Source organism: Entelurus aequoreus, linkage group LG18 (assembly GCF_033978785.1).
Source record: "Entelurus aequoreus isolate RoL-2023_Sb linkage group LG18, RoL_Eaeq_v1.1, whole genome shotgun sequence".
Taxonomy (NCBI): domain Eukaryota; kingdom Metazoa; phylum Chordata; class Actinopteri; order Syngnathiformes; family Syngnathidae; genus Entelurus; species Entelurus aequoreus.
Window position 1 is genome coordinate 35937801 of NC_084748.1, and position 23983 is coordinate 35961783.

A 23983-nucleotide genomic window follows, 5' to 3' on the forward strand; every position below is an offset into this window, starting at 1 on the left:
GCTTTTTCATAGTCTATGAAGGCCATACAAAGTGGTTTGTTGTATTCTTGGCATTTTTCTTTGATCTGATTCAATGTATGAATATGTTCCATGGTAGAAAAACCACTCCTAAACCCTGCTTGTTCTCTGGGTTGGTTGCTATTAAGTGTATTTTCCATTCGATTTGTCAGAATTCTTGTAAACAACTTGTATATGTTTGAAAGAAGGCTAATAGGTCTGTAGTTCTTGAGGTCCCTCTTGTCCCCTTTCTTGAAAATGATGATCATGTTAGCTTCTTTCCACTTCTCTGGCACTTTCCCCTGATGTAAGCAAGCTGTGTATAGCTTCGCCAGCTCCTTAGCAATGACATCCTCCCCCTCTTTAATTGTGTCAATTAAAATATTATCTGGTCCTGGTGCTTTCCCTCGTTTCATGTTTTTGACTGCATGCTGCACCTCCCAATATGTGATGTCCGAAATTTCTTCTGAGTCTATGGATAATTGAAGGTCTACTGACTGACTGCTTTGATAGAGTTCTTCATAAAATTCTTCAATCCTCATCAAAATCATGTCTTGATCTGTGATTTCTGTCCCCTTTTTATCAAGTAATGTTGTTATTTTCTGCTTTCCACTTGCAAGTTTCTGCCTTGTTTTCTTCAAACTTTTATTGTTTTCTATTGTCTCTTGAATTTTAAGGGTGTTGTATTTTCTTATGTCTTGTCGGAGTTTCTTTCGTATTGTCTTGCATGTTTCTGTATATTCAACATTCTGGAATCCCACTCCATCTCTCTTCATATTCCTCCTTTTCTCCATTAGCCACTTTGTGCCATCTGAGAGTTTGGACTCTTGCTTTTTCTTTTCTTTCCCTGCTGTTTTTATAGAGCTCTCATGTACTATGTCAATGAATTTGTCATTCCATTCATCAAGGTTGGAAGTAACTTCTACTTCCAGTCCTTGAAAGCGGTTTTGTAGTTGTAGTTGAAATTCATGCTTTCTGGCTTCCAAATTGATCATATCGGGCTTTCTGTATTTTGCTATTAATTTCATTCTTTCTAGTCTCGTATCTACCTTCACTTTGCACATAACCATACGGTGGTCACTGCCAGTGTTTACTTTGTTGAATATGGTAACATCTTGAATTATCTTTGGCTTGTTAGTCAAGATAAAGTCAATTTCATTCTTGGTTTTACCGTCCGGGCTTCTCCAAGTCCATCTTCTGGATATTTTCTTCTTGAAGAAGGTGTTCATAATTTTGAGTTTGTTTCTGGAAGCGAAATCGATGAGCATTTCACCTCTGTCATTTCTGAGACCTGATCCAAAGTTTCCCATCACTTCTTCCTCCCCATCTTGCTTGATTCCTACTTTAGCATTGAAATCCCCTATTACTAGGTTAAAGTGAGTTTTTGATGATTTGAGAGCCTGTTCCACTTCCTCATAACATTTTTCAACCTCTTCATCATCATGCGCTGATGTTGGAGCATACACCTGAATGACCTTAATGCTGTATTTACTGTTCAGTTTTATGGTTATTTGGGCCATTCTTTCATTTATTCCTTTAAATTCTGTTATATACTTTGTCCATTTCTTATTAATGATGAAACCAACACCTGCTAGGCTTCTGTTTCCCATTCCTATGTGATAGAATTGATGCCCGCTGCTTAGTTCAATTAATTGTTCTCCTTGTCGCTTCACTTCACTGAGACCTATGATATCCCATTCTATACCATCTAATTCTTCTTCAAGTTCCGTTAATCTGTCGTCTCCAATTAGGGATCTCACATTATACGTTGCCACTCGCAGATCCCAATGATGGCCTGTATGAACCCAGGGATTCTTAGCACCCCCTGTTCCTTGCCTTAACGAACCGCCATCTTGGTCTGGAGCTCTGGAACTGCTGGGGACTGGGGGCCGTCTTCTTGGCGTACTCTTCATGCTGGTTATTAGCCTACACCTTCCACGCTGGCTTGGTGCGGGTTGGAAGGGGTATTTTATATCGGAGATCCTTCTCCTAGACTAATTGCCTTACTGGGCTGTTGAACTTAGTCTGTCCTGTTGGTTGTCCACGCCCCAATTACCCAGGGACCCGCTCAGCTTTATGGCGCTGACCGCCCGCCAGTCACAAGAGAAGGTGCAAACGGTTCTTTGTGTGCATTTTATAGACGTTAGTTGGGACTCACTAACCCCACACACAATCTCCCATCTCATGCCTGGATGTAGTTTAACGTCATACCCAAGACACCTACTTTTAATGTTTACTTAATATGATCTGATATTACGTTTACACCCTGCTTGAAGTGAAGAGCTCTTCCCTTGGTAAAAAAAAAACAACAAAAAAACAATTTTACAACTTTTATTTTCATTTTCAAACGTGAAAGATTAAAATCCCTTATATGAATAAACCCTCTGTGCAGAAAACAACCTGAGACTTTTGCCAAATTTCCCCATTGTGTACCATCCTAATTATAGTGTCAATATTCTTAAAATATACATTACCTGTGAATATAATCAAATAACATTGATGTACAGTACAGGCCAAAAGTTTGGACACACATTCCCATTTCAATGTGTTTTCTTTATTTTCATGACTATTTACATTGTAGATTGTCACTGAAGGCATCAAAACTATGACACCTGTAAAGTGAAAACCTCTTGAAGCTCATCGAGAGAATGCCAAGAGTGTGCAAAGCACGGTGGCAGAGGGGTTAGTGCGTCTGCCTCACAATACGAAGGTCCTGAGTAGTCGTGAGTTCAATCCCGGGCTCGGGATCTTTCTGTGTGGAGTTTGCATGTTCTCCCCGTGACTGCGTGGGTTCCCTCCGGGTACTCCGGCTTCCTCCCACCTCCAAAGACATGCACCTGGGGATAGGTTGATTGGCAACACTAAATTGGCCCTAGTTTGTGAATGTGAGTGTGAATGTTGTCTGTCTATCTGTGTTGGCCCTGTGATGAGGTGGCGACTTGTCCAGGGTGTACCCCGCCTTCTGCCCGATTGTAGCTGAGATAGGCTCCAGCGCCCCCCGCGACCCCGAAGGGAATAAGCGGTAGAAAATGGATGGATGGATAGAATACGAAACATGTTTTCCGTTATTTCACCTGTTTTTGTTAAGTACATAACTCCACATGTGTTCATTCATAGTTTTGATGCCTTCAGTAACAATCTACAATGTAAATAGTCATGAAAATAAAGAAAACCCCATTGAATGAGAAGGTGTGTCCAAACTTTTGGCCTGTACTGTATGTATTTTTTTTTTTTTTTTTTTTTGGTGTTTGTGTAAATGTTTTTAGCTAAAAGTTCATAAAATCTATGACATGGATGAATGAGCTTGAGCATTCATGGTCTTACGCACACAACATTATGTGATTATGTTCTATTTTCATTTATTAGGTTGAGTTGCATTTGTTTTTTCAAGATGCCAATCAAGCTATGTAATGTAATATTATATGTAAAAAAAAAAAGTGTAAAAAAAAAAAAAAGTAGAGTCAATGAACCCAATTTTACATCACTTGATGCCTACATAGGACTTATATTCTTTTACTGCCACCTATTGGCAAAAAATATACACACTCAGGTTGACATTTTAGACAAGGTGACAAAATACAAAAGTTTAAAAGCACATTTTAAACAGGTAATATAATAAAAAATGGTGCACTTTATACATATAATTTTAAGTCATATACAGAATATCAAAAATACATGTTTGCTGAACTTCCTATAGGTGTCTTTTACTATGAGTAAAGGAATTTTTATGATTTTTTAAAACTTTTTTAAACCAATTTTCTGTAAATGTTTTACTTCTAAATTCATTGACAATCACACGTTGTTAATTGTTCACGTCAGAAAAGAGAGCGTATATTCACATAGCGTTAAACTAAGAAGAAATAATTGTCGACCTGAAGGGACATTATTTTCGCTGCATCCTCAAATAACCACATTTTGACCTAATTAATTTTTCTGTGCTGACTTTTTGACCGTACAGTCAATATAAGTTAATGTGGGACAATGCAGTATAGGGGTACTTGTTTTTTTAATGGGGAATTTCACCAATATATATATTTTTTAAATCCTATAAATCTTTATTGTGAGACTTCAGCTCAGTCAACATTGTAAGTATTGACGCCATGTCAACATGTGTGTCACATCTATACATGTTTGTTTTGTCTATATTGCAAGCGTGTACCAGTCGGGACTCTAAAAAGGAAAAATGTGACGATAACCATAGAACAGGAAGTGGAGCAACGTACAGTAGAAAAGTGGTAGTCTCAGTATACTGGCTGAAAATTGTCCGATTGTTATCTGGGCATCTATCAGGGTTGTAGAGTATACCGGTACTAATGAATTGAAAACTGTACTATATTGCTTCTGAAAAATACCGGTACTTTTTTTTCTTTCCGGACATGACGCCGCACCGTCATCACGTCCTGACATTGCGGGTAAAACGAGCAGACGCGCATATTAGGCAACGCACATGCACGGAGCACTTACAAGTCGAAACAGTGTGGAGACAGAGAAAGGGGAATGGATGCATTTTGGCTATAAAACAATAATGAAGTTGAAGCTACTTCTTAATCTCTAACCCTCGCCACCATGGCAACAAATAAACTACGTTTCTTACAAGCATCATCCCTGCAGGACGACAAAATAGCTAAACATGATTCACTACACACAATAGGTCTGTGTTTTTCAACCTTTTTTGAGCCAAGGTACATTTTTTTCATTGAAAAAATCCGGAGGCACACCACCAGCAGAAAAAATAAAAAATGAAGCCGATATTGACATTAAAAAGTTGTTTTCGCAATTGTTGGATATGAATTTAAACCATAACCAAGCATGCATCAGTATAGCTCTTGACTCAAAGTAGGTGTACTGTCACGACCTGTCACACCAAGCCATGACTTAATTTAAGTTTTTTGGTGTTTTCCTGTGTGTAGTGTTTTAGTTCTTGTCTTGCGCTCCGATTTTAGTGGCTTTTCCTGTTTTGTTGGTATTTTCCTGTAGCAGTTTCATGTCTTCCTTTGAGCGATATTCCCCGCACCTGCTTTGTTTTAGCAATCAAGAATATTTCAGTTGTTTTTAACCTTCTTTGTGGGGACATTGTTGATTGTGATGTCATGTTCGGATGTACTTTTTAGACGCCGTCTCTGCTCCACATGCTGTAAGTCTTTGCTGTCGTCCAGCATTCTGTTTTTGTTTACTTTGCAGCCAGTTCAGTTTTAGTTTCATTTTGCATAGCCATCCCTAAGCCTTTTCTTAGCGGCACTGCCTTTTGTTTATTTTTGGTTTAAGCATTAGATACCTTTTTACCTGCACACTGCCTCCCGCTGTCGTCTGCATATTGTGATCACGACAAACCATCGTCGTCGTTACCGACATCTACAAAACAATTAGCTACCTGCTGCCACCTACTATTATGGAAGAGTATTACACGGTTACTCTAGACATTACATACACTCAACATTGGCACATTATTTGTGGATTATAATTACTGGTTTGCAAAAAATATTTTTAACCAATTTAGGTGAAATTACATAATCTCCCATGGCACACCAGACTGTATTGTGTGCTGTGGCACAGTGGTTGAAAAACGCTGCTATAGCTAACCGCTAACAACTAGCTAGTGCTCATCAATGTAAACAAATGCCGTCGACTGTAATGATACCAAGTACAAGGGCCGTATATAGTTGATACTACAATATTTTTTATTATTAAAAATTCTTTTGTATTTTTCAAATTATTTCTAAACCCATGAAATACGTCCCTGGACACAGGAGAACTTTATTTATGACCAATGTATGATCCTGTAACTACTTGGTATTAGATTAATAGAAACATTTGTAGTATCACCGAAAACTTATGTAAATTATCAACTAACAGAAGAATAAGTGATTATTACATTTTAACATAAGTGTAGATAGACCATGTTAAAACAGAAAGTAAGCAGAACAATTAGATTGATAATCCATCATAATTTTGACAAAATAATAGAATGGGAAATTCCACAATATGTTACTACTAAAAGAAAACTTGTCTAGTATGTTTAATCTTATTTAATACCAAAATTGTTCTTTAATTGCAATAATCAACATACACTACCGTTCAAAAGTTTGGGGTCACATTGAAATGCCCTTATTTTTGAAGGAAAAGCACTGTACTTTTCAATGAAGATAACTTTAAACTAGTCTTAACTTTAAAGAAATACACTCTATACATTGCTAATGTGGTAAATGACTATTCTAGCTGCAAATGTCTGGTTTTTGGTGCAATATCTACATAGGTGTATAGAGGCCCATTTCCAGCAACTATCACTCCAGTGTTCTAATGGTACAATGTGTTTGCTCATTGGCTCAGAAGGCTAATTGATGATTAGAAAACCCTTGTGCAATCATGTTCACACATCTGAAAACAGTTTAGCTCGTTACAGAAGCTACAAAACTGACCTTCCTTTGAGCAGATTGAGTTTCTGGAGCATCACATTTGTGGGGTCAATTAAACGCTCAAAATGGCCAGAAAAAGAGAACTTTCATCTGAAACTCGACAGTCTATTCTTGTTCTTAGAAATGAAGGCTATTCCACAAAATTGTTTGGGTGACCCCAAACTTTTGAACGGCAGTGTATGTTTAATGTATCATAAGATTTTCTGTGAAATAAAGCTCATAATGAAATATTGAAAAGTATGGAAAAGTATCAAAATAGCATCGACATACATTTTGGTACCAAAACCATTACCACCCTGAGATCAGTAGGTGGTGAGTTCAAACCCTGGCCGAGTCATACCAAAGACTATAAAAATGGGACCCATTACCTTCCTGCTTGACACTCAGCATCAAGGGTTGGAATTGGGGGTTGAATCACTAAAAAATGATTCCCGGGCACGGCCACCGCTGCTGCTCACTGCTCCCCTCACCTAACAGGGGGTGATCAAGGGTGATGGGTCAAATGCAGAGGATAATTTCACCACACCTAGTGTGTGTGTGGCAATCATTGGTACATTAACTTTTTAACTTTAACAATATAGTGGTACCAGGACAACCCTAGTATCTATAGAATTCTTCTTTATGCCTGTATGACAGTTGGGAATGTTAACACACGGTCAGATGTTCTACTGTCCATCCATCCATTTTCTACCGCTTGTCCCTTTTGGGGTCGCGGGGGGTGCTGGAGCCTATCTCAGCTGCATTCGGGCGGAAGGCGGGGTACACCCTGGACAAGTCGCCACCTCATCGCAGGGCCAACACATACAGACAGACAACAGTACTCTATTTAATCATAAAGGACTAGGTGTATGTGCAATGTGCAATGTCAGCAATATACTGGGCATTAACTGTAATATGGAGCTGGCCTATAGAGGGCAGTGTTGCTTTGCTTGACTACTGTGTAGTGGGTCCTTATATTTTCTTGTACAATTTGTCCTCAGTGGGGTTTCAGGTGAACTGGAGTCTATCCCGGCTGATTTTTTGCACACATACAGACAACCGTTCACACCTACGCACAGTTTATCATGCAGAGATTCAAACCACAACCTGGCTGTGAAGCAGACGTGATAACCGCTCGGTCACCGCGTCTTATGGATTATTTACATTCTATCATTTATTCCCTGAGTTGCAGAGGGTGCATGTTTAGATGTTCAGTTCTGTTCAGTTCAGTTTCAGTTCTCACAAAAAAGTAATGATAATTGTGCTTTGTATCAATTCATATTAGAAGAAGAAAGTATTACGTGAGATGGACAAAGCGCATTCATGTGAAACCGTCGAGCCACATTGTTCTATGACCTGAGAAATTGTGCTCCCGCAGCTTCTTTTCTGATTATTGTGGACGAAAGTGTCTGAATTCACGGCAGGTTTTTCGGAAAGTTGCGATAAAAAGTTGCAATGTTTCTAGGCAAATTTTTTTCAATAACTTTGATTCGACAACAGCAACAAAATATGAAAACATGTAAAATATGTGATGTATTATATTGAAACGGTATATCGAAATAAACTTCTACCAAACTTGTGATTTTAGGAACTTGTTATCAAAGTTTTAAGTTTTCCTTGTAACCCTAACCTAAAAAAGTACAGGATTTCAAAAGAATAGGGGGAAAAAATTATACCGTATTTTTCAGACTATAAAGGCGCACTTAAAATCCTTTCATTTTCTCCAAAATCGACACTGCGCCTTATAACCCGGTGCGCCTAATGTACGGCGTTTTTCTGGTTGTGCTTACTTACCTCGAAGCAATTTTATTTGGTACATAGTGTAATGATAAGTGTGACCAGTAGATGGCAGTCATACACAAGAGATACATCTAGACTGCAATATGATGGCAGTAAACAAAACCAAAACTTTAAATGTTCCATTTAGAATATAGAACAGACCTGGGCAAATTAAAGCCCGGGGGCCACATGCGGCCCATTAAGCTTTTCAATCTGGCCCGCCGGACATTCCCAAATAATTTTTTTAGATCTTTAAGATGGAAAGTGTAGCTGCCATTATGATGTGCAGTGATGTTTTCTAATGACCGTAAGTCTTGAACTATACAAAGTATTTCAATGGTTGGAATCTGCGCTTATGGATGATATACCAGTTACTATGGTAATCTAATTAGTTACTATGACCATCTAATTAGTTACTATGGTAATCTACGTCACAGCAGCTCAGACGAGGCACCAAGCAGTGTGGGCGGGAAGCGTTTCCACAGACGCGGAAGGGGCTTTTCACAACAAAGTTCTAAAGCTTAGTGATATATCAGATTGTAGGTGGGTTTATTTTGTACCCTTCGCATTCATATTTTACGGTTTGTTGCATTTTTGTTGCGTTTCACTTGATTGTAAAATATGTCGATCGAAAGGGGGTGTGCCATTCATATTTTGTCAATATTCAGTGTTTTATCGTTCATAGAAAAATTTAAAATTCCATTACGTTTTTTAAGGCGGTCATAACGTTTTTAGCATTCAATCAGACATTATTGGGAAGTTTTGTATTAGTGTCCCTAAAAAAAGATATACCGGCCCCCAGACACATTTTTTTTCTCTAAATCTGGCCCCCGAGTCAAAATAACTGCCCAGGCCTGATAAAGAACATTACACATGGCGCTCAAAAATCTGTCAAAATGTTTTTAGTACGACTTTGGTAAGCTATGAAGCCGCTTGATGGATTGTCAGCGCATTAAACATACAAGTATTATTATGGTGTGTATAAGGACTGCAAAATGGCACCTATTATCAGACATATTATCTGGCGTTTTGTTTCGCAATATTATGCAAAACCAACTTTTCGTACTTTGTGGTACCTGCTGATCTGCATTTGGGATCTGCATAAGTCCGGAAAATGTGCACGCGTCCACAATTGTAGTCCGTGCCGACGCCATAGTCATAAGCTTCTTGTATTTCTCAATCTTCTTATGGGCCATTAATCTTCCGCTGTTGCCATTTCTAATATAAAGTAGTGTAAAGTTCTTACTTATATCTGTCAGTAGACCAGCTATTAAAGCGCTAAAAACTGTAGTAAGTTTACATAATTCACCCACGGAAGTTTAGTTATTAGTGGGTTCCGGTCGGACGGTGTTGCACTAGTGAGCCATGAATGAGGAGATGCTGCGCCGTTATTGATTGAAGTAAAGTCTGAATGTCATTAAAACAGTTAGCTCCATCTTTTGACACTTCTTCCACTCCCGTCATTGCACGCTACACCGCTACAACAAAGATGACGTGGAGAAGACGCTGTCGAAGGTGAGCCACGTAAATAAGACCGCCCACAAAACGGCACGTCCTGAAGAGACGCTCAGAAAGCTACTTGAAAATGGTCTGTAAAACATAATCTATGCAACATTTTGACCAAGGAACCACCATTACATGTTATGTAGAGCAGTGGTCCCCAACCACCGGGCCGCGGCCGGATTGGTATCGGGCTGCACAAGAAAAAAATAAAAATAAAAATAAATATATATATATATATATTTTTTATTTTTTTATTTTTTTTTTTATTTTTATTAAATCAACATAAAAAACACAATATATGCATTACATATCAATCTAGATCAATACAGTCTGCACGGATACAATCCGTAAGCACAAATAATTGTATTTCTTTATAAAAAAAAAAAAATTAACCCCTCTCCCCCCCCCTGGTCCGTGGGACAAATTTTCAAGCGTTGACCGGTCCGCAGCTACAAAAAGGTTGGGGACCACTGATGTAGAGCACAAGATAGTGTTTTAAATTTAGAAAAAAATCATAATATGACCCCTTTAATGCGCCTTATAATCCGGTGCGCCTTTTGTATGAAAAAAGACCTGAATAGACCCGCTCATCGGCAGTGCGCCTTTTAATCCAGTGCGCCCTATGGTCCGAAAAATACAGTATATTGATATTTCACTCGTTTTATACCACATAGACGCTAAATGGCAGCAAAAGCCCATACTCAAGAGCTCATTGTCAAACGACTGTTCTGTTTTAATAATAGCATTAATTATTTATAAATATAGAAAGAAACACAAGAAAATACTTCCTTATTATGTTTTTCTCGATCATCCACAAATTGCGAACATTTTTCGTGTATAAAAAAAAAAAAAAAAATGTTTGTCCATCTTAAATTTTTAAATGTGTTTCAACACATTTAACCCCGCACATCAAAGGTATTTATGAACTGTTGAGAGCGGTCTATCAGCTTGTAATTTCATGAATTTGCGGTCCAAGTTTTAGGTGTCCTTATAACCTTAATCCATAAAAAGTACAGGATTTCAACAAAAAATGGAAAACAAATGCTGTATTGATGTTTTACTCGTTTTTTTTTATCACACAGACGCTACATAGCAGCAAAGGCACATACTCAGAGTTCATTGTCCAATTACTGTACTGTTTAATAATAATTATTCATAACTCTTCCTTATCGTGCGCAGTCTGCTCGATCATCCACAAGTTGCGGACATTTTTCGTGTATTTTTTACGCTTTAAAAGCATTTGTCCGTCTTAAATTTTTAATGTGTGTTCCAACACATTTGACCCCGCATATCAAGGATATTTATGAACTGTTGAGAGCGATCTATCAGCTTGTAATTTTATGAATTTGCGGTGGAAGTTTTAAGTGTCCCTTATAACCTTAATCCAAAAAAAGTACAGGATTTCAACAAAAATTGGAAAACAAATACTGTATTGATGTTTTACTCGTTTTTTTTTATCACACAGACGCTACATAACAGCAAAGGTACATACTCAGAGCTCATTGTCCAATTACTGTACTGTTTTAATAATAATTATTCATAACTCTTCCTTATCGTGTGCAGTCTGCTCGATCATCCACAAGTTGCGGACATTTTTCGTGCATTTTTTACGCTATAAAAGTGTTTGTCCGTCTTAAATTTTTAATGTGTGTTCTAACACATTTGACCCCGCACATCAAGGGTATTTATGAATTGTCGAGAGCGATCTATCAGCTTGTAATTTCATGAATTTGCGGTCCAAGTTTTAGATGTCCTTATAACCTTAATCCATAAAAAGTACAGGATTTCAACAAAAAATGGAAAACAAATGCTGTATTGATGTTTTACTCGTTTTTTTTTATCACACAGACGCTACATAGCAGCAAAGGCACATACTCAGAGTTCATTGTCCAATTACTGTACTGTTTTAATAATAATTATTCATAACTCTTCCTTATCGTGCGCAGTCTGCTCGATCATCCACAAGTTGCGGACATTTTTCGTGTATTTTTTACGCTTTAAAAGCGTTTGTCCGTCTTAAATGTTTAATGTGTGTTCTAACACATTTGACCCTGCATATCAAGGGTATTTATGAACTGTCGAGAGCAATCTATCAGCTTGTAATTTCATGAATTTGCGGTGGAAGTTTTAAGTGTCCCTTATAACCTTAATCCAAAAAAAGTACAGGATTTCAACAAAAATTGGAAAACAAATACTGTATTGATGTTTTACTCGTTTTATAAAGCACAGACTTAGAGATAGGCACTATACGGCAGTAAGGTACATATTTAGGGCTCATTGTCAAATTACTCTCCTGTTTTAATTCATTATAACCAATAATGATAATAATCAAATATAACTACGGAAAAAAGATACCAACAAAGACTTCCTTATTTGTCGTGCACATGTTGCAGACATTCTCCGTGTTTGTTTTTACGCTTGAAAATAGTTTTTTTTAAATCTTAAACATTCATTTGTGTTCCCACACATTTATCCCAGCTCATTAAGAACATTCATGAACTGTTGAAAGCCATCTACAGTGATAACTTTTGTTGCTAGATGAGACGATGAGAGATTATCATCACACCTCAACATCTCTAACATGTAAATGCAACCTGTGCTAAATCAGCATTGCAAATGAAAAATGTGTTCCTAATTTCCTACCTTGAATTGCTAATAAATTAAATAAACATTAAAAAATAGGAAATTAGTATGCTACGGAGCAGTAACCTCTTGGTGATGATAAATGGTTTAAATCATTGAAAAAAATGTTTTTCTTAAGAGTGTCAAAATCCACTCCATCCTATTTTAAATATTTTTTCATGATCGCTTGTCTCTAAACGTTTAAAAATATGCCTACATCTGCACTGATTCAGGTAAATAAACAGTAGCTCAAAGGAGCCTAATGTGCCTTTAGGTCAGGTGATTGCAACCCAAAGAAACAAAATAAATATTAATTAAGTTAATTTATTTTAGCACAACATAATTGTATGTAAATGTGTTTTGTTATATATGAATCCCTATATGTTTTGTTAGTGTTTATTTTTCTAATCAGCCTGACCTAAGTCTAAGGTTTATGTGTTAAATAAATAATAATACTTGTGACGAACACATGGTTTTATATCATTGTATAAGGTTGTAAACTCTAAGTAGGTTAGATATAATTATTGAATACCCTTAAAGTTAGGATTTAGATTTAATATTTGTAGTTGGGCCCCAAGGTAAAAAAAAAGTCAAGATATGTCAAAATATTATTTTGATCACTTAATTGCATGCTTTTGTCACCCTGGACTTCAAAATTGTTATTTTTGACATTATGAGCAAAAAATAAATATAAATACGATGATATAAAATAGGGCTGTGAATATTTGGGCACCATAGGATTTGATTTGATTCTTGGGGGTAATGATTCGATTCACAATCGATTCTCGATTCAAAATCAATACTTTTTAATACCACTGGATGCCAGTTCTATGATTAACCACGTTCCTCCATAAAATAGATAAACAGCTATGATACTTTTTTATATTACTTAAAGGAAAACTGGTTTTGTTAATTAAATATCCCACACTCCTCTTTTGTAAAGTCAATATGTACAGCGGATATGGGCATCTACATCAACAATATGATTTGCCTGAGTGACTGGACAAGACAGATAAAAAAATAAAATAAAATAGATTTTGGATTTTTTGAAAATCAATTAAGGATGTTTCTAAATTGGCCCTCAAGTGTGAATGTTGTCCATCTATCTGTGTTGGCCCTGCGATGAGGTGGCGACTTGTCCAGGGTGTACCCCACCTACCGCCCGAATGCAGCTGAGATAGGCTCCAGCACCCCCCGCGACCCCGAAAGGGACAAGCAGTAGAAAATGGATGGATGAAAATAAGAATCGCGATTCATTTAAAAAGTCGTTTTTTTGGACACCCCTGTGATTCCTAATGCTCTTTCAGCATTTCCTCAAGCATCCTGAAGAAAACATCAGTAGAAGAGGACGCAAAATTGATCACTATAGAGGCTTACTTTCTTTTTTTCCTTGTTTTTGAGCACCGGCTCTGCTTTTCTTTCTCTGCTTTTCTACAGATCTGTCTCCCTTCGAGGGTGATCCTGATTTTCGAGATCGCTTTTGGCTTTCTTTCTTTCATATTTATTACATTTTTGTTTTGGATGTCCGAATTAGTCAAATGATCGCTGCAAACCGCACCCCTCTCGCTTGGTCCTTGCCAGTTTGTGCAAGTCCATTTGACTGGAGAAGTCCAGAATAAGGAAAGACGGCAGGATCATTTTGTTCTCACGCCGCCAAATAAGATACATGTTCTTCTTTTCCTCTGTCCCTTTCGGCTCAGTGACCAGTTTCATATTCCTCTCTGCACAGCTGGTGTATTCCTTTCAAAATAACAACAACAACAACTTGTTGTTAATTGTCAACAACAAACTATTAGAATTGTATTTGCAGGTCAAATGTAGTTACTCAGCCGGTGACGAATTGAAAAATTTGAATATCCGACAATAACTTGCACCCCCTGCAGCCGGTGTGACATTTCCCAAATCAGCAAGTTGGTGCAGCTGCATCTTGTGTTTTGTAAGAGGAGACCACGAACGTGCGCATACCTCAGCCCGCTGCCCCATGGAGCACGGCGGCCTCTCCGATGACAAACACGGGCCGCGGTGGAGAGAAGAGCAGTTTGCCGTCCTCAGAAGAGGTCGCTAGCAAAGTGCAAAGGTTACACGTGAACCTAAAGAATAACTTCTTTTTACACTTAAATAACGGTTGGGAACGCTACCACACCCTCTGGCTTAATTTGAACCTGTTTTTACACTTGCGGGACAGTTAAGAGTGTTAAAAAAGGCATTGCACCCTTTTTTTCCCACTTAAAAGGCAAAGTACTTTTGATTTATTTTAGCTTTAATATGCAGCAGTTCACTTCTTTTTTCACTTGAATGTTGGTTAGGAATGTTAAACACGCAGAAACACCAAGTTGGCGCAACATTCTCCACTCACACGTCATGGAAGTAAAAAAAGTTTTCAATTATTTTAGCTTTATTTCTCACGTGGGGGTCGCATATTTGTGCGGGATCGTTCCTCCAGTGCAACACGGACACTCCGGACAAAAACGTGAAGGTAAGAGATGATTTATTTACATAAATCGTAGGCAAACAGAAAACAAGCAAAAGAAAAGCGTGCCGAACGCACGGGAAGCTAACGCAAACAAGGAAGCCAGACAGTGTGTGGCGAGCAACGTGAATAAATAGCTCTCTGATTAGTGCTCGACAGCAGGTGAACGTGCCGAACACTAATCAGAGGCAGGTGAAACCAATTCGTACCCATGGTAACCAAAACAAACCCCTGAAGTGCACAAAACAACTAAGGAAGTCCAAAACTAACAGAACATAACTAAACAAAACATGATCCGGACCACGGATCATGACATTATTAGGTCGGGGTTAACTTCTTTTTGCACTTGAATGACGGTCAATAATGTTAAAAAGCGTGAAACATCACTTCTTTCACCTCACAAGTCATCAAATTGTGAATATTTTTGATTTATTGTAGCTATATTTTGTAAATGTTAAAAAAAAAAATGCAATGCACCAAGTCTGCGCCACTTCCTCCACTCAATTGTTATGCTTTATTTTAGCTTTAATATACAGCGGTTAACTTCTTTTTACACTTACATAATAGTTAAGTATGTTAAAAAGTGCAACAAACCCAATCAGCGTCACTTCCTCCACTCAGGTCATCAAACTAAAAATTGTTTTGATATATTTTTGTTTTGTTACACAGTGATTAACTTATTTTTACGCTTGAGGGGCGGTTAAGAATGTTAAAAAGTGCAAGTCGGCGCCACTTCTTCCACTCACCAGTCATCAAATGGTGACTACTTTACTTTTTTTTTTAGCTCTAATATACAGTGGTAACTTCTTTTTATACCTGAATTGTCACGGCGCATTCACAATCCCGCATTTCATCTGCCGGCACCTCCGCTAGAAGCGCACCAGGACACGCCCCTGCTCGCTCTGCACGCATCGCGGCCACGTGCCTGCAAGGCTGCAGGCAATCGTCAATCAGCGCTCCTGGGTCTGATGAGGGCAGGCAGCATAAAGACCAACGGACCCGAAGATCCAGTGCCGGAACGTAGTTCACTCTTGCAGTAAGCATCCTGTCTCTGACTTCCATCCCGCGTACTTGCTCTCTCTTTGTGCCTTCCCTGTTCCCGTGTCTTATGTCCTTTGTGTTTCCAGTAGTGCTTCCCCTGTTTCCCGTGATCGAGCTGTGTGCCTCGATTTCCCTCTGGATTCCGGACTGCCTCCCTCGATCCTCGACCCCTGCTTGGACACGGACCTTGTTGCTTCTCTCCAGCCCCCAACCGCTTGCCTGCCCATGGACTGCCTTCTCATCTTGCCCCTTTGGACTGACGAAGGATTCATCCAACAAACTCTGGTAACAATTACATGGTTCATTCTACACATCGTCTTGCACCTTTCACTTGGAGTAGCATACACATCCCACCAATTCATCAGTGTCAATAAACCTATTGATTTGATTCCAGCCGTTGTGTCGTCTCCTTCCCATGCCGTACGTAACAGTACGTTCTGGCCAATTATGTCGGAACCTGGTGACACCGGCAGACCCCAGTCTGCTCCCCTGTCCCGATCCCCCAGGACACCTGATGTTGCGATCATGGGAGCGGTCCTAAATAACCACACCAGGTTTGTTTCTCTACCCTGGAGGACAATCTGGAGAAAGCCTTCACCAAGTTGCATGCTAGGCTGGACAGCCTTAGCCCGAGGAAGGCTTCAGAACCCATGGCTAACCATATTGCCACCCCTGCTTCTGGACTTGGGAGCACCACTCAGACCCGAGAACCCAGGATTGCTAGCCCGAGGCCTTTCGAGGCCGATTTTGAACTGTGTAGAGGGTTTTTGGTGCAGTGCGGCGACCTCATCTTCAAGCATCAACCCTCGCGCTACTCATTCGATGGGGCCAAGATCGCCTTCATTTTTGCGCTACTGACTGGACAAGCACTCCGGTGGGCCACAGCGGTCGAAGACAGGACCGTGGGCCTGGGCACTGACTACGCTGTTCCTGTGTTCTTTCATGTATGGTAATCAACAGAAGGATGTTGCTCTGGCCCAAGGACTTCAGAGGAGACATGACAGGATCTGCCCAATTTCCAGACGAACTCTTTTTGAAGTATTTTACGAAATCTTTTTGAACTATTTTATGGAATTCTTTTTGAACTATTTTACGAACTCTTTTTGAACTGACCTTTCCTGTGAATTGTTTACGACCTTTTCTGTGAAATTTTTGCGACCTTTGTCCTTTGGAAACAAAAGGTGGCCGTGTGGTCGGGGAGGGTCCAAAATAAAAGAAGGAGGCATGCAATCTTTTGGCAGAGCGTGCTGGAGACTGTACAAGTGTACAGTGTGTCCAGGCGTGTCTCCTCAATTGAGTCCAAATTGAATTCTGTCTCTGTTTAATTATTTTCCTCTTGTCTTGTTTAATAGATGTCATCAGTGTTTGAACCTGACAAACTTCTTTTTACACTTGAAGAATAGTTAAGAATATTAAAAAGCGCAAGTTGACTCCACTTATTCCTCTCACAAGTCATCAAATGGTGACAACTGTTGATTTATTTTAGCTTTAATATACAGCGGTTAACTTCTTTTTACACTTGAACGGCAGTTAACAATGTTAAAAAGCTCAATGCCCCAAGTCGGCCCCACTTCCTCCACTCAAAAGTCACTAAAGACGGAATAGGTTTGATTAAATGGCGAATACCTTTGCTTTATTTGGACTTTATTATTTAACAGTTAAGTTATGTTTACTTGTCAAAAGCGCAAAAACCAAGTCAGCGCCACTCTTTCAACTCAGAAGTTACCAAATGGTGATTCCATCCATCCATCTTCTTCCGCTTATCCGAGGTCGGGTCGCGGGGGAAGCAGCCTAAGCAGGAAAGCCCAGACTTTCCTCTCCCCAGCCACTTCGTCCAGCTCTTCCCGGCGGATCCCGAGGCCTTCCCAGGCCAGCCGGGAGACATAGTCTTCCCAACGTGTCCTGGGTCTTCCCTGTGGCCTCCTACCGGTCGGACGTGCCCTAAACACCTCCCTAGGGAGGCGTTCGGGTGGCATCCTGACCAGATGCCTGGACCACCTCATCTGGCTCCTCTCTATGTGGAGGAGCAGCGGCTTTACTTTGAGCTCCCCCCGTATGGCAGAGCTTCTCACCCTATCTCTAAGGGAGAGCCCCGCCACCCGGCGGAGGAAACTCATTTTGGCCGCTTGTACCCGTGATCTTGTCCTTTCGGTCATAACCCAAAGCTCATGACCATAGGTGAGGATGGGAACGTAGATCGACCGGTAAATTGAGAACTTTGCCTTCCGGCTCAGCTCCTTCTTCACCACAACGGATCGATACTGCGTCCGCATTACTGAAGACGCCTGTCGATCTCACGATCCACTCTTCCCTCACTCGTGAACAAGACTCCGAGGTACTTGAACTCCTCCACTTGGGGCAGGGTCTCCTCCCCAACCCGGAGATGGCACTCCACCCTTTTCCGGGCGAGAACCATGGACTCGGACTCGGAGGTGCTGATTCTCATCCCAGTCGCTTCACACTCGGCTGCGAACCGATCCAGTGAGAGCTGAAAATCCTGGCCAGATAAAGCCATCAGGACCACATCATCTGCAAAAAGCAGAGACCTAATCCTGCAGCCACCAAACCAGATCCCCTCAACGCCCTGACTGCGCCTAGATATTCTGTCCATAAAAGTTATGAACAGAATCGGTGACAAAGAGTAGCCTTGGCGGAGTCCAACCCTCACTGGAAACATGTCCGACTTACTACCTGAATATTTTATTTTTTTGTGGCTTTACTTTATAGCGGCTAACTTATTTTTACACTTGCACAACGTTTATTCCGCTTCCTCCACTCACGAGTTGTCAAAGTTGGAATAGTTGTTATTACCGTAATTTTCGCTTTATGGTTAACGTCTTTTTAATATTCTCATGGTTAAGAATATTGAAATGTTACTTGAAATATTATCTTTAGAATGAATGCATGTTTTATGATAGCCTGAAATGGATTCATTTCACTTCCACTGTACAATATAAGGCGTATATAAATTGTTGTGAAAATCTCCTTTTATTGTCAGTATTTCTGTTTGACTTCATTTTTAAAGGCCTACTGAAAGCCACTACTACCGACCACGCAGTCTGATAGTTTATACATCAATGATGAAATCTTAACATTGCAACACATGCCAATACGGCCGGGTTAACTTATAAAGTGCAATTTAAAATTTCCCGCGAAACTTCCGGTTGAAAACGTCTATGTATGATGACGTATGCGCATGACGTCATTGAAACGGAAGTATTCGGACACCATTGTATCCAATACAAAAAGCTCTGTTTTCATCGCAAAACTCCACAGTATTCTGGACATCTGTGTTGGTGAATCTTTTGCAATTTGTTTAATGAACAATGAAGACTGCAAAGAAGAAAGCTGTAGGTGGGATCGGTGTATTAGCGGCTGGCTGCAGCAACACAACCAGGAGGACTTTGACTTGGATAGCAGACGCGCTGTCCGACGCTAGCCGCCGACCGCATCGATGATCGGGTGAAGTCCTTCGTCGCTCCGTCGATCGCTGGAACGCAGGTGAGCACGGGTGTTGATGAGCAGATGAGGGCTGGCTGGCGTAGGTGGATAGCTAATGTTTTTAGCATAGCTCTGTGAGGTCCCGTAGTTAAGTTAGCTTCAACGGCGTCGTTAGCAACAGCATTGTTAAGCTTCGCCAGGCTGGAAAGCATTAACCGTGTAGTTACAGGTCCATGGTTTAATAGTATTGTTGATTTTCTGTCTATCCTTCCAGTCAGGGGTTTATTTCTTTTGTTTATATCTGCGATTAAGCCCGATGCTATCACGCTAGCTCCGTAGCTAAAGTGCTTCGCCGATGTATTGTCGTGGAGATAAAAGTCACTGTGAATGTCCATTTCATGTTCTCGACTCTCATTTTCAAGAGGATATAGTATCCGAGGTGGTTTAAAATACAAATCCGTGATCCACAATAGAAAAAGGACAAAGTGTGGAATCCAATGAACCCTTGTACCTAAGTTACGGTCAGAGCGAAAAAAGATACGTCCTGCACTGCACTCTAGTCCTTCACTCTCACGTTCCTCATTCAAGAATCTTTCATCCTCGCTCAAATTAATGGGGTAATCGTCGCTTTCTCGGTCCGAATCGCTCTCGCTGCTGGTGTAAACAACGGGGAAATGTGAGGAGCCTTTCAACTTGTGACGTCACGCTACTTCCGGTACAGGCAAGGCTTTTTTTTTATCAGCGACCAAAAGTTGCGAACTTTATCGTCGATGTTCTCTACTAAATCCTTTCAGCAAAAATATGGCAGTATCGCGAAATGACCAAGTATGACACATAGAATGGATCTGCTATCATTTCAGTAGGCCTTTAAGCCTCTTTGTCTATTTTGTGTCGGAGCTCTAAGAATACATCTGTCATGACTTGCATTCTTGTATTTATTGTCTACACAACATCAGGGTGTTGGCCACTCATCCCTTTCCTGAGCTTCTAAAATAACCTTCATGTACGCACACTTTTTTTTTTTTCATATCTCAGGGCGAGACAATGCGGTGGGGCGAAAAGGTCATCCGTGTCCCCCAAGTCAGGCCAAACTTAAATCAGGAAACTATATTTATTATTACATCCTCTTGTTTCATGTCTATCTCGGCCTGCCTCCGGACCGACCGAGCGCCGCGCATCTGCTATGTCGCTTCCTTTTTCCTTTTGCCTCTTCTCCCCCGCTTGCACACAATAAGTCTGTTCTTTTTTTACAGGTTCTTGATTCACAGAAAAGACAGACGCTCTAAGAAAACGCCAGTTAAAAGTTCCATCTGATTGAGGCTGGGAAAAGGCATGATGTGCTTTGGTCAAAACAGACAGACTTTTTTTTTTTTATCCATAAAGCAACAACAACACACAGTATCTGACTTTGTTGCACAATCGGTGTACACAAAAAAGGGTGTATGAAAAGAGAAAGTGACGAATCAGGTGGTGGTGAGTTTACAAAATAAATTCCATTTTTTCTCCAACTATTCTCTGAGGACATGCGCAAGCTCTCTGGCATTATAGTGCTGCAGTGTATTTTCTCAGGAAGCCAAGTAACAATCGACAGTGAATCTTGTACAAAACCACATGAATACTGCGATAAACCAGCATGGGACATCGCAGTATTTTCAAAAACTGCATAGAGACTAGTGTTGTCCCGATACCAATATTTTAGTACCAAAATGTATTTCGATACTTTTCAGTATATGTGTTTGTTTCGTCACTGAGTGCAGTCGACCAACCCTGCAAGATGTCCATCTTTTTAAAAAAAATTTCCCAGGGAGTTGGCAACCCCGTATGCTACTGATTAGCATTAGCGATTTTACAATGTAATTTCAACACCTTCAAATGTGTTAATGAAAACTACAACTAAGATCCACATTACAATCCAACAGCTGGTGCGTAAGTAAGTAAGTACCGTATTTTTCGGACCGTAAGTCGCTCCGGAGTATAAGTCGCACCGGCCGACAATGCATAATAAAGAAGGAAAAAAACATATATAAGTCGCACTGGAGTATAAGTCGCATTTTTTGGGGGGAAATGTATTTGATAAAAGCCAACACCAAGAATAGACATTTGAAAGGCAATTTAAAATAAATAAAGAATAGTGAACAACAGGCTGAATAAGTGTACGTTATATGAGGCATAGATAACCAACTGAGAACGTGCCCGGTATGTTAACGTAACATATTATGGTAAGAGTCATTCAAATAACTATAACATATAGAACATGCTATACGTTTACCAAACAATCTGTCACTCCTAATCGCTAAATCCCATTAAATCTTATACGACTAGTCTCTTACTTCAGTGGTCCCCAACCTTTTTGTAGCTGCGGACCGGTCAACGCTTGAAAATTTGTCCCACAGGACCGTGGACCGATTGGTACCGGGCCGCACAAGAAATAAAAAAAACAAAAAACATTTTGTTTTATTTATTTATTTATTTTTTGTCATAAAAAAATACAATCATGTGTGCTTACGGACTGTATCCCTGCAGACTGTATCGATCTATATTGATATATAATGTATATATTGTGTTTTTTGTGTTGATTTAATTTTTTAAAAAAAATAAAAATAATTCTTGTGCGGCCCGGTACCAATCGGTCCACGGACCGGTACCGGGCCGCGGGACCACTGTCTTACGTGAATGAGCTAAATAATATTATTTGATAATTTACGGTAATGTGTTAATAATTTCACACATAAGTCGCTCCTGAGTATAAGTCGCACCCCCGGCCAAACTATGAAAAAAACTCCGACTTATAGTCGGAAAAATACGGTAAGTACGTTTTATTTCTAAAGCTTTTTTTTAATGCACCTTTTAACTATCATTTTTAATCAATACTGGGACCAAGATTGTTTTATCTTTATATAAACGACATTTGTAAAGTTACAAAGGACTTAAAGTTAGTTTTATTTGCAGACGACACAACTGCTTTCTATTCAGGAGAGAACACACAGAAGATAATACAAATAATAACAGAAGAAATGAACAAATTTAAAAAATGGTTTGACAAAAACAGACTCTTTGAATCTCAGTAAAAGTAAAATAATGCTATTTGGTAACAGTAGAAAAGAGCATCATACACGAATACAAATAGATGGAGTAGATATTGAAAGGGTAAAAGAAACCAGATTTTTGGGAGTATTAATAGATGATCAAATGAACTGGAAATCTCATATACAAAATGTACAACATAAGGTGGCAAAAAACATTTTCAATAATGAATAAAGCAAAATACGTCCTGGGCCAAAAATCACTTCATATTCTCTACTGCTCGCTAGTGTTACCATATCTGAGTTATTGTGCAGAAATATGGGGAAATAACTACAAATGTGCGCTACATTCGCTAACCGTGTTACAAAAAAAAATCAATTAGACTGATACATAATGTTGGATATAGAGAACATACAAACACTTTATTTTTTGAGTCAAAAATATTAAAGTTCGGTGATTTGGTAAAATTGCAAACAGCTAAAATGATGTACAAAGCAAACTATAACCTGCTACCAAAGAATGTACAACAATTCTTCTCAACTAAAGAGGAGAAATATAACCTTAGAGGAAAATGTAATTTAAAACATTTATATGCACGTACAACACTTAGAACCTTTAGCATATCAGTATGTGGAATTCAATTATGAAATGGATTAAGTAATGAAGTTAAACATTGTGCTGATATGATACAGTTTAAGAGGTTGTTCAAATTAATAGTGCTTACAAAGTACAAAGAAGAAGAATTATGAGAATTACTTTCAACCTTTTTGAAAATAAGATATTCTTCATCTCAGTATGTTAATAATGACTGAATTAATTAATTACATATTACAAAACTGTTGTATATACTAATTCACAGATGTCATTGTATTATAAAAAGGTCAGTAAATGAATGTATATATTTGTAAACGCTCTGAAGTGGGAAAGGGGTAGGATTAAATAAGCTTTGCTTCTTCCTACTCCTTTTCGGAGATGATGTAAAGAGGAATGATATGAAATTGTGTGATGTATTATACTGTAAGTGTGTTCATGTTCGAAATAAACTAAAGAAAGAAAGAAAGTAAGAATCCACTTTTTATGATCCCTGTTGTTTTAATTGAACTGTTGTTTTAGTTCACCTATGTTTGTACAGTGCTATATATATATATATATATATATATATATATATATATATATATATATATATATATATATACACACACACACATATATATATATATATATATATATATATATATATATATATATACACACACATATATATATATATATACATATATATATATATACATATATATATATACACATATATATACATATATATACACATACACATATATATATATATACATATATATATATATACACATACACACAGTATATATATATATACACATACACACAGTATATATATATATATATATATATATATATATATATATATATATATATATATATATATATATATATATATATATATATATATATATATATATATATATATACACACAGTATATATATATATATATACACATATATACATTGTCTTTATATTCCAGCGAGTTAATCCATTTTGTCATTTAACATCAATTAACATTGATGTTCATCAACATTTAACATTGTCACGTTATCGATGGGAGAATTAATTTTTAAACAATATGATTTGCCTGAGCGGCTAGGAGACAGCGAGAGTAACAAGCGGTAGAAAATGGAT